The 11,303-nt window shown below is 47.4% G+C and overlaps 2 pseudogenes; one reads left to right on the forward strand and one right to left on the reverse strand.

Annotated features, from left to right (window-relative positions):
- Window positions 1-11,303, reverse strand: part of LOC105046500 (uncharacterized) — a 73,709-nt pseudogene that overhangs the window by 31,643 nt on the left and 30,763 nt on the right.
- LOC140858621 (protein TIME FOR COFFEE-like) lies at window positions 4,222-11,060 on the forward strand (annotated as a pseudogene).

Genomic DNA, 11,303 nt, shown 5'->3' on the forward strand with positions numbered 1-11,303 from the left:
TTATTATTTTTGAATCTGCTGAAGGCCCCAGCATTTAATGTATCAATTTTGTTGAATGTTGCTACGAAGGGATGTGCAGCAACCACATTGGATAAAACCTTGTGACCCAACTTATATCCAAAGCTTCGTTCGTTGAGGGGATCATGGCCATCAATCAAATATCCTCTTCTTGATTTTGTTGTATCCATTGCATGAGAAATAGCAAGTATTTATTAGGACATTATCAATTTTTAGATAAGTTTGATTGGCCCCTGTTGGGGCATTTACTTGGAATTACGATCTCGATAGAGATCCAACTTTCCTGGTCGATTGAGGATCGACAATTGTCTACATCATCAAATCTATTTGGATTACTATTGATAATGCTCGAAGACTAGTTGGACAACACGATCGGCTCATAAATCGACAACTATATCAATATCAAATCAATTGTCTAAATCGGATGTTAACCAAGTATCGAACTCGGATGTCAATCGAGTATCTACTAAGAAATCGAAACCCATGATCTAAAAGATTAGAGGTCGGTGGAATGATTACAATGTACTATGAGAGCATTAATTGCTCATAACTAAGAAATCGTGAGCCAAATTAATTGCCCACTAAATTCATATTGAATTCAGGAACTCCTACGTTCCTATATTTTAAAAGATGGAAGTTATGAAACAACGACACATCTCATCTCTATATAAAGAGAGATAAGGAGCGGATCGGAGTAAGCTTTTAGCTGGCTTAACAAATTCTTATTTTTATAGTTTCTCTATTTATTTCGTAACTTAAACATCATAGGATTCTTCACCGGATAAATTTCGATAGGAGGATTTTTTTGCAAGTGCATTCTCGATTGAGAGTAAAACGCACTTACTTGGTACCCATCTGAATAACTTTCCGGAATTTGATGGCGACAGCCCCCAATAGATTTAATGTTGCTGGTGATCAAAATTTTTTGCCTGACCAATTATCACCATTGCTTGATGGCTCTCATGAATGGCTTCGGTACAACACAAGGCCTCCTCCGAGACGATAGTTGTCTTCTATTCCAACTCTAGCTAACTTGAAGAAGATTGATTAAGCTTCCTGTAAAATATTTTGTACATTCATTATACAAGAAGAAAGAGGCCTTAATTAAATATTGGTCGACTTAAGCTTCCCAATATTTTCGGAGCAGCATGCAGTAATTCGAGTAAAATAAGTTGCAGGCAAACACAATGTAGCATCGCCGATACAACTAAGGTCACACCAGCTCTTGTTTGTCTGGTTGTATCCATCCGTGTTGGTTTTAGCCTATTGGGTATGGCATTCTTCATGATAAATTTGAACCTGTCACATAAAAAAAAAAAAAAAAATCTCTCTTGTGGACTTGATTGCTGATGTGGCTCTGTGGGATTCAATCCCAAACAAATAACTTGTGCCAATCTCTATGGATTTTACTGATTCTTATGTCTCATTGGCCATAAGAGTTTGCTTGTAACTTTGTATGACTTGCTGAAGCCCTGTGGCATTTGTTGTTAAATAGCAATTCCACAGCATTGTCTCTTTCTTTACAGTCTACTTACAAATTTAATACTGCCTTCATTATAATATTCATCAAATAAATAGAAAAAAAAAAAGGGTCTGATGCGCTAATAATGTACTAATTAATTGTCCAGATCCGTCCATATCTCCACTAAATTTTTTCAGTAACCTTTGAATGGGGGAATATTTTAATCGACCGGTCATGAATTAATGAGCCTTCCCTTGGACAAATTGGTCTCCGTGGAACCCTCCACGGTGAATGCTCCCCCCACCTTCGACATTTCCCGGGCCAAAATGTGGATATTTATATCTATCTCTATACCTTAAACTAATTAGATATTACCACTACAGAATTTAATGATAAAATAATTATAATCTCAAACAAAATACTATTTTTTTTTTTAAATAGATGCACTCTCCTCGAATATTACATAAATGGAGCATCTGCAAGAAAGGGAGTGCAAGTATCAACACCACGACAAGAATAGTAATAATCAAATTCTAAACAATCTTGCCGTTGGCAATCTCGCCATCTAACCAATAAATAATGATATATTATAAGCAGTATTATGAACAAAGTCAATTAAAAAAGAAGCATCTCATTATTAAACTAGTATGCTATATAATAGCATACTCAATCAAATAAAATATCGATGTATAATATGGTAAAAGGCTTGTGCTTTTGTAACGTGGGCTTCGTGTACGACTCAGATGAAAGAGATGGGTTCCTTCCCTATAAAAACATGATCTTTATTAATTTATTACATCTTCTTAGCCCTATAAAAAATCCCAGCATGCATGCTTTCCAATTAAGAAAACATAAAATATTAACAAGCACAACTGTTCCCCATAATTAATGGATTAACTATCTCCTCCCATTAAAGAAGGAAATTTAATACTAGGCCACACTTTTGTCCCCACCCTGCTTTCTTTGTGGTACATCTTTGGGCCCACGCCTCTCTCTCTAGGCTTTTTTATTAGAGAGAGGGTGGTACAAGGATGGAGAAAGGTGAAATGAAGGTGTCTGTTTGTGAATCACAAGGTTAATATATTATAATGCTTGTGGGATTAAAAAAAGGAGAAGCATAAGAAATGAGAAGTGGTGGTTTGTTTATTCTCTTCTTCGGCCATAATAATCACACCACTTCCTTCTTCACCCAAAAAAAAAAAAAAAAAAGTCACACCACTTCCTTCATTTGGGCCCTTTTCCTTTCCTTCTCTCTCCCCTCAGCGGCCGCGAGGGAGTCCACGTCGGCAATGATGACGTGGCATAATAGCACACATGGAAGACTCGCGCGCTTCTCGAGACCTATCCATCGGTTGGCGCGTGCGACAAACGCGATCGGGAGGAATCCAACTATCCGAGCGCTTCGCGGGCCCCACCAACCACGGGGCCCACGACCAAGGAATTTTGTTTTTTATTACTAAACAAATATTTAAAATTTTATTAAGTTCATTATTTAATGCCGTATTAATCTGATAACGTGATTTTGTAAGGTATTTGGTGGCAGTGGGGGCGTGGGCAAGTGGGAGCGGATGGGCAATCACCGGATCCGAGATGACCAATGAGATGCCCGCAGAGCGCCACGTGTCCATCCGGACAGACAAACTCGGTAGGACACGTGTCGGGCTGCAGGGCTCGGTGACGTTTTATCGAGAGACTGGATTTGATATTCGGAAAAGGACGGAGAGGGCGGGCGGGTTTTGCTGAACCGTCCGTAGCGGTACACGAGATGCATGTGATCTCTCCCGTCTAAAGTGGGACCTTTTCGTGCCATTTAAAGTTCGATCAACGGCTGTGATTAAATGGAGCGTCCCACAAAAGAAAAAGCAACGCAGCCTTTGGACGCTGTGGTAATTTTATTTTTTTATTTGTCATTTATTCTGGGGAGGTAGTGACGTGGTGGGACCCGATGACGTCACGGAGCGGGACGTGGGCGAGTCAGACATGGAGGGAGCGCGAGAAAATAGAAGTCATGGTCGATGGGCCTCAGCGGCGCCTAGAAAAAAATTCCGTGACTTATCTTCGCTTGGAACAGAGCAGGAAATCTCCACCGTTGGAATGATGGAGATCGACGGACGGCGTGGCTAGGTATGACCGAGGCGGGTGATCGTACCTGCCAGCAAGGCGTCGCGAAAGTTGCGTCGCCAGGCTCGGCAGTTTCAGCGAGGATGCCGCCACCTCAGCCTGGAGATCGAACGAAGATCAGCGATTCACGGGCGGAATCACGAGATCTGAGCCGTTTGTTTGCCCTCCCGTCGCTTTCCAGGTGGGCCTCGCCGTCTGGCGACCGAAAACAGAGGGCGATGAGGCCACCGGGAAGGGAAGATAGTGAGCATGACTGGGCACGCAACCCTGGGCGACGGGCTATAGCCGGTGCCGATACCGCTATACCGGACCTTCTATGATTCCCTAGGCGATATCAGGACTCCTGTCGATCGGTAGACGACAAAGCGTATAACTGATCCAAATCGAGTAATTGGTGGTGCTTGGGGGAAAAGAAACGATATTTATTACACGTGGCCACTAGGGCTGTTGTGGTCCGGCGTCTCTTTGCCCATGCGAATCAGACGGTGCAGAGTTCAGCCACGGTGGCACCGGACCAATCACAGCTGACGCGAAATGGATGCACGGGATTGAGAGACCGAGAGGGGAATCGATCTCGTCCGTCGGCTCGTGTGAGGGGGTTGGGTTGCGGGAGTGACAAAACCGAAAGGAGAGGAGACGGGCAGCAGAAAAGAAGGTAAAGAAAGCAAACAAAAGAGGAGAGAAGAGGAGAGAGCGGCAGCAAAGGACGGGGGATAAGAGAAGGCAGCGGAGAAGTAGAAGATCTGGCTCGTAAAATCCTTCCTTTTCCGGATTTCTCCCAGGATTCCGACGAGGATTGGCGATCTAATTCCTTGGAGGAGTCGGTTCTTTGCACCTTTCCGTCGAAAACCGTCGAGAAACGGCGGAGATCTACTCCGGAGATCGGTTGTCGGAGGAGTGAAGGGTTGAAAGATGAGAAAAAGCAGAGAGAGGTGAACCCATTGGATGAAAGAGATCGAAGGGAGATGGAGCGGAATCGGGAGGCGAGAAGAGGAACCGGGGCGGCGATGAATGGTGGGTTGTCGAGGAGGAGGCAGCGGAGCAGCAGCTTGAGAGACTCTCCTGGTCCGATTCCTCAGATCTGTGTTTCTGTTTTTTTGCTTCCTTTTTTTCTGTCTTTTTTGGAATTTTAATGGTTTTTTTTTTTTTTTTTTGCTGAAATTTGAAAACATGTATAGAGGAAGATGGAGGGATGGAGATGGCGGAGATCACGAGGCTTCGGGATCGAGGGAGCAAGAAGCATCGAGATCGGGATAGATCAAGCCGGAGCAAGAGAAGGAGAGGCGAGAGGATACTGCACGGGTAGCAACAAAGACGACGAAGGAGACGACAGCTCCGATGAGAGCGTCGACGAGGAGGAGGACGACGAGGAGGACGACGTGTCCGTGGCCGTCCCGGCTGCCGCCTCCTCTGCCTCCTCCAAATCCGACCTCCTCGTCGTCTCCACTATCTCAGAGCAACCACCAGCACCACCACCACCAGCAGAACAGGAAGAGCTTGCCAATCAAGGTCACGAGGACTCCGCCAGTCTGGAAGGCAGACGAGATGATAGGATTCTCCGTACCAAGGAAAGCCCGGTCCGGTAGGTGAAGATGGGGAGAGAGAGCGTAGATATGGGAGGAGGAAAAGATTTTTTGTTTTTTGATTTTTTTTTTCCTCTAATTTAGAGTTGGTTTGTTGAAGCCTTTGGTTTTATCTTGCTCTTGGTGATGCAGCATCTACGAAAAGGTCACATGAATGTTGGGTTTCAGGTGGCTCTGGAAGTGGAGAGCAGATTCCCCGGCAAGCTTCGACCTCTCCCTCGAGGCTCAGCCCTGCCTCCACCACCCAGATCTCACCTTCCTCCTCCAACGCCTCCGCTCGGAAGAAGATGGTCCGATTCCCTTCTCTTCGTCTCATCATCTTTCTCCAGTTTTAGCTCTTACCGACCCCCACACAAGCTTTTGCTCATGGCCTTGTTTGTTTCAGAAACAGATGAGTGGATCCAAGCACCGGCCGCTGAAGGTCTCCAAGTCGCCGTCTTCGGTCCAGGAGGATATCGAGATCGAGGTCGCCGAGGTTTTGTATGGATGACCAAACAATTCCAATGCGCACCGAAGCAGGAGACCTCCAAGATTGATTCCAGGGACACAAATGGTGGGTCTGGCAATGAAGCCAAATCCAGAATTTCCTCTCCAAACTCGATCTCCCCTGCTCCTCCGGCATCTCTGCCATCATCTGTTCTTCCCCCTTCCAATCTTATCTCTAACCCCACTTCTTTGCCTACCGATGGTGCGTAGCGTCCATCAAAGATTTATTTTTTTTAATCAATTTATCATTCTGATGGTGTTATTGCCCTTCTCCAGGTCCAAAGAGGAAGAAGCCGAGGCCTCTGAAGCTTGAGGAGGAAAGACCCTCGAGTCCGGGGGCCTACTCGCACAAGAGGCTTCTAATATGGAAGTGGAGCACCAGATGAAGGAAGAGGCTTCATCACCGAGATCAGAGAAGAACACCGCATGCCCAAGCACTGCAAACGGTGGTGGTTCAAATGATCTCTCTGTTCCTCCAGTTGCAGCAGCCCCTTTGGATGTACAGCAAGAATCATCAAAGATAGGAAACAATCCAGTTCCTGATTCGAAGCTTTCGAAGGGAGAACCAGATGGCCAAAATCAGATAGAGAACCAGGAAGAACCTACCCCACCTGAAAAGGAAACTCCCTTGGCTGCTTCGGATGTCAATCATAGTGAAGAAACCTTGGCAAAAGCGTAAGCTTTGAGATCTGACCGGTTGTCTGTCTTGCTTTATATGCTAAGATTTTCACTTGTGAGATGGATATCTGGTGTTTTTTGGGTTAATTTTGCAGAGCTCTGTCATCTGATGTCCGTCGGGAAGAGAAATTCTGCATTGATCTAATGGTGAGTGCCTCTTCGATGCATGAATATTTCTTGAGATTTTTTTGGGTAGCAATGGATATTGGAGCAATCCGGGTGTTTTTTTCAGGCTCCTCCCCTTGGGAAGTTATCTCCAGAGAGGGACAGCTTGTGTGACTTCGATGCAGATCACAAGTCTCAGGGTCTAGGGATTGAAACGGTGAGGGGACCTCAGTAAATTTACTTGTAGAAGTTATCACAATGTTAATTTCGTAGATTTTGGTCTTTATTTATTTATTTATTTGGTAGGCATTGAAAGTGGACATTGAGAAGAAAGAAGAAAAGGCAGTGGAGAAAACAGCAAAAGTAGATGAAATGGTTCTGGAGAATAAGAAGGTTGACAATTCTATGCAGGAGGAATTTGATTTAAAGAAGCAAAAGGTGAAGGAGACGACCCTTGACCTGCAAATTGATCTGGAGAAGCCAGACAAGGACAGCCATAGCAACAGCAACAGCAAACTCCAACTCCAGAAGTCACCCAAGTTTGAGCCAAAACAAGAGAAGGCTGGTAAGAATCCTTGTTGAATCATCTCTCTCTCTCTCTCTCTCTCTCTCTCTTGCTAGTTTTATCCTTTTTACCTTCAGAGATCCGACATTGATTTTTTGTTCCTCTAATTGGTCGTAGCTCCATCTCCATCTCCATCGCCCCCTGCTATGCCAATGACAATTGCAGGCTGGCCAGGAAGCCTTCCCCCTTTTGGGTGCGCAATTCGTTCTTGTTCTTCGTTCTAGGTTTGTTATGATAACGTTTGGAAAGAAGATTCATCTTCTTTTTCATTAATAGGTACATGGGTCAAGTTCCATCTCTGCCGGCGGTCGTTCCCATGGATGGGACGACAGGTGGTTTCCAATAGCTTACAGGTCTCTTTCTGTCCACTCTCCTTGCTGTCCCCTTCTCTTTGTTTCTCCTTTTTACATCTGATGGATTGTTGTGTTGCAGCCTCCCAGCTTCCTCTCGCCGCAGCCTCGCCCAAAGCGCTGCGTGACGCACGGCTACATCGCACAGAATATTTATTACCACCAGAGAATTTCAAGGATGAATCCTTTCTGGCCTGCAGCAGCTGGCGCTGCTCCACTGTATGGAGCCAAGCCATGCAATCTCAGTGTCTTGCCTTCTTCCGATGGGAAGAATACGGCCTCCTCTCAAGATAACAAGGGGGCACCAGTGGTAGCAGCGTTTAAGGGACCACCCTCGAAGGAGAGGACGCCGGCAGCAAATAATCCCCAACCGAAGCTGCCGAAAAGAAGCAGCTAGTTCGCCAGCAGATGCCCCAGTCTGGCTCAACAAGCAACATGCTGGTATGGCTTTTATCCTCCTTTTACTGTATCAATGTGAGAATGCTGATCAGAGAGAGCAACTCCTGATGCTTACCACCAAAATCTTCTTTTCTTCAGCATGGCCCGACATTCATTTTCCCTCTCAACCAGCAGCAAGCAGCTGCTGCTGCTGCAGTGGCTGCTGCGACTACCCGATCTGGAGCATCGAAATCTACTCCAGGGACTGGTAATGGGGCACTTTCTTTCAGGTGCCTCTAGTTCTGCAATGGTGAGCACTGGAACCGGTTGTGGATCGGCAGCTACGATGAACTTGAGCTTTGCTGGCCTGCCCCCGAATGAGCCTCAATATCTTGCGATACTGCAGAACAATGCATACCATTTCCTATCCTGCACATGTTGCAGGACCTCCGCCCTTCAGAGGAGCAAATCCCGCCCAGGCAATGCCCTTCTTCAATGGGCCTTTCTTCTCTTCTCAGATGCTTCACCCATCTCAACTCCAGCAGCAGCAGCAGCAGCAGCTGCTGGGACCGCAGCAACCTCCCCACACCCAACAACAAGGCCACCAGCACGCAAGCACATCAAGTGGATCGTCATCCTCCCAGAAGCAATCCACAGCCACTGCAGGCTCCGGGAGGTGGGGCCCAGCGGTGCTGGTGGAAGCAATCATGGCCTTCCGGCAGCAAACCAGCAGCAGCACTTGCTGCCCCACCAGGCACGGAGACGGGAGGGTGATAAGCCTTTGGAAGACAGCCCATCAAGCACTGATGGTAGGAATTGTCAAGCTCAGAAGAACGTCTACGCTCACAATTTTGCATGCCGATCCATCCTCAGAATTTTACCTTGATGTCTGCCGCAGCCACAGCAGCAGCATTGGGTGGTGGTGGGGGGCATGGGATAAGATGCATATGCAGCAGCAGCAGCCTCAACAGAACCAGAGTATGAAAGTGGGAGCTCACATCATCCCAAGCTTTGCTATGCCTTTTATCTCCTTCAATGGGGTTGCTGCTGCTCCAGGCCTTGATTTCTCTTCCATGGCGCAAAACCACGCCATCTTTCAGGCCCTCCCTGAAGCTTCCAGACATGGATACAGCCAGTTTGCTACAGCAGCTGTTGCTGCTGCTGCTACCGCCGAAGCAGCACAACAGAAGAAGACCCATCCTGAGGATGGGAAATCTTCAGGTGGTGGGGATCAATTAGTGCAAATACTGTTGGCGAAGAGGAAAGGAGGGTGATCACAGGCAGCAAAGCTCCTGGTATTAGTCTGCAACATTCCTTTAGCTTCTCTAAACCGGGATGGTGGACCTCCCTTCTCTTCCATGCTTGGCAGCGGGTGTCATGGACAGCTCATCTCGGACCTTGGGTCTCATCCCAGCTCCTGCAAACCGTTCTTCTGGTCCTGCTTCCACAACCACTTCAATTGCTGAAGTGCCGGTAGTAAATATTCCCAATTCTCAGCAGCAGCAGCAGCAGCAGCAGCAGTTTCTTCAACTTCAGAAGCATCAGCAGCAACAGATGCAGGCCCAGCTCGCATCCATGAAGTCCTCTGGCTTCGAGCAACAGTGCCACCGTCTGCTCAGAGCGTCTTCCTGCAGTCTCCACTGTGACCAAGTTTCCTCAAGCCTTGGCCGGCTTTCCTCAAGCTTTCATCCAGGGTGGCAACTCCTCCCAGTCACCGCAGTGGAAGGCCTCCATTACGAGAGCAGCAACAACGCCTGCCCCTCCCCAGGCTCCTGCTCAACCGGTGGCGAAGAACAATCCTCCTGCCCAGCAGCAAGGCAGAGCACCTCAACAACAATCTTTTCCTGCTCAAAGCCACCAAACCCAGATTTCTTTCTGTATGAATACAACGAAAGCAGTGCCTGCTGGAGGGACCAGCAAATCCACCATCCTCATCTGCTTCTGCCATTGCCATTGGTTCTCCCCCGAATTCGGTCTCCAAGAGCGCCAATGGGAACCCACGGGCTTCTGCGAGTGTGAAACTTGGTTCGTCGGCCGGCCCCATTATCACTTCCTCAACAATCATCTACCAAGAGTTGTGTGTCGAGCTCAGGACAGAAGTCTTCTCCAGCGAGCAACAATCGAAATGTGCCCTCCTCCATACTTGGCCACCCCCACATCGCTCCTCCAAATTCAAGCACCAAACCACAACAGCAGCAAGCTCAACAATCACAGAAGCAGCAGCAACCATTCCCTCAAGCTCAATTCTTATTCTCGAATCCTTACCTGCAAGCCCAGCCCCCTCACTCCAATGCTGGTGGATATCATCAAAGACGCCATCCGAACTACCGCCATCTCAACAGGCTCAGCAGCAGCAGTTAAACTCGACACCAGGCTCTTCCGGGATGCTGCCCCTCGGCACCTCCGCTCTAACAACCGATCCTGCAAAAGCTGTTGCAGCGGCTGCTGCTGCTGCTGCCGCTGCCGCCAACGGCATGAAAGGGATGCCTCCACCAGGCTTCCTCCATCCCGCTCATCTTGCTGCGGCTGCCCAGTCCGCCGCCTCCGGCGCTCCCCACCCTCTTATGCCCGCGTCATTTCCTTACCTGTCCTTGCCGGCTGTGTCCTTGAAGCCTGCAGCTGATCAGAAAACCTGCGGCCGGTAATTCTCCCTCCCTCTTTCCATCTTCTTTAAGAAAAGAGTCGAGCATTTGTTAGTTCGAGAAGTAACTAGTGGTAAATAAATACTCATAGAGCCGGTAGTGGATAATGGAGGTCTCATTTGTAAAGAAAACGGTTGGTTTGTAGCAGGGAACGACAATTCGCTGCGTGCTGGCAGCCTGAGAAGAGATAGATGATGGTCGAATTGCCGCCGCAAATGGACTCCGGCCAAGTTCATCCATTTTGTTTCTCCTGAGGGTGTCGGTGATTTGAGAGGACCCGGCCGGCACGATGCTCCATTCCCATCTTCATCTTCTGCTGTTGCTGATGCTCGGCACTTCCGGTTCCGGGTCGAGGAGGCATCGAGGAAGGAAAGATGGTGGTCGACCACAATTGGCTCGAAGTATTGACTAGCTTTACCTTTTCTTTTGCTTTGGAATTCGGGTAATGCTTTGATTCCCCCCTCCTCCCTTTTCTTTCCTTCCCCTTATCCTAAAACTAGGATCAGGGAGAGGTGGAGAAAAGACTGGACAGAGACCAATTTGAAGAGGAAATGGACTCATGGATGTATAGCTTTGTGTGCGGCGGTCAAATGCCCACCACGACTTCTAATTTCTTATATTTTTTTTCTCTAAAGAAGATAGAGTGAAGATGATTAATTTAGCTTCTTCTAACTCTCGCTCTTATCGTTTTCTATCTACCGCTTTTTTGGTCATGTCTCATTGTGCTTGCTCGCATGTGGTGGGGACTACAATTTGAAAGCCCTTTGTTTTAATGGTTTCCACTCGTTCCACGTTCGTTTGTTGAATGAAGGCGTGTGTGTTCTCTATTGGCGCCATACTTCCACGTGGCCTATATCGTCCGTGACTCCTTTGTCTCCTTGTCTTGTCCTTTACGTAATAATATATAATATTGAT

Source organism: Elaeis guineensis, chromosome 6 (genome assembly GCF_000442705.2).
Source record: "Elaeis guineensis isolate ETL-2024a chromosome 6, EG11, whole genome shotgun sequence".
In the NCBI taxonomy this organism is placed as follows: Eukaryota; Viridiplantae; Streptophyta; class Magnoliopsida; order Arecales; family Arecaceae; genus Elaeis; species Elaeis guineensis.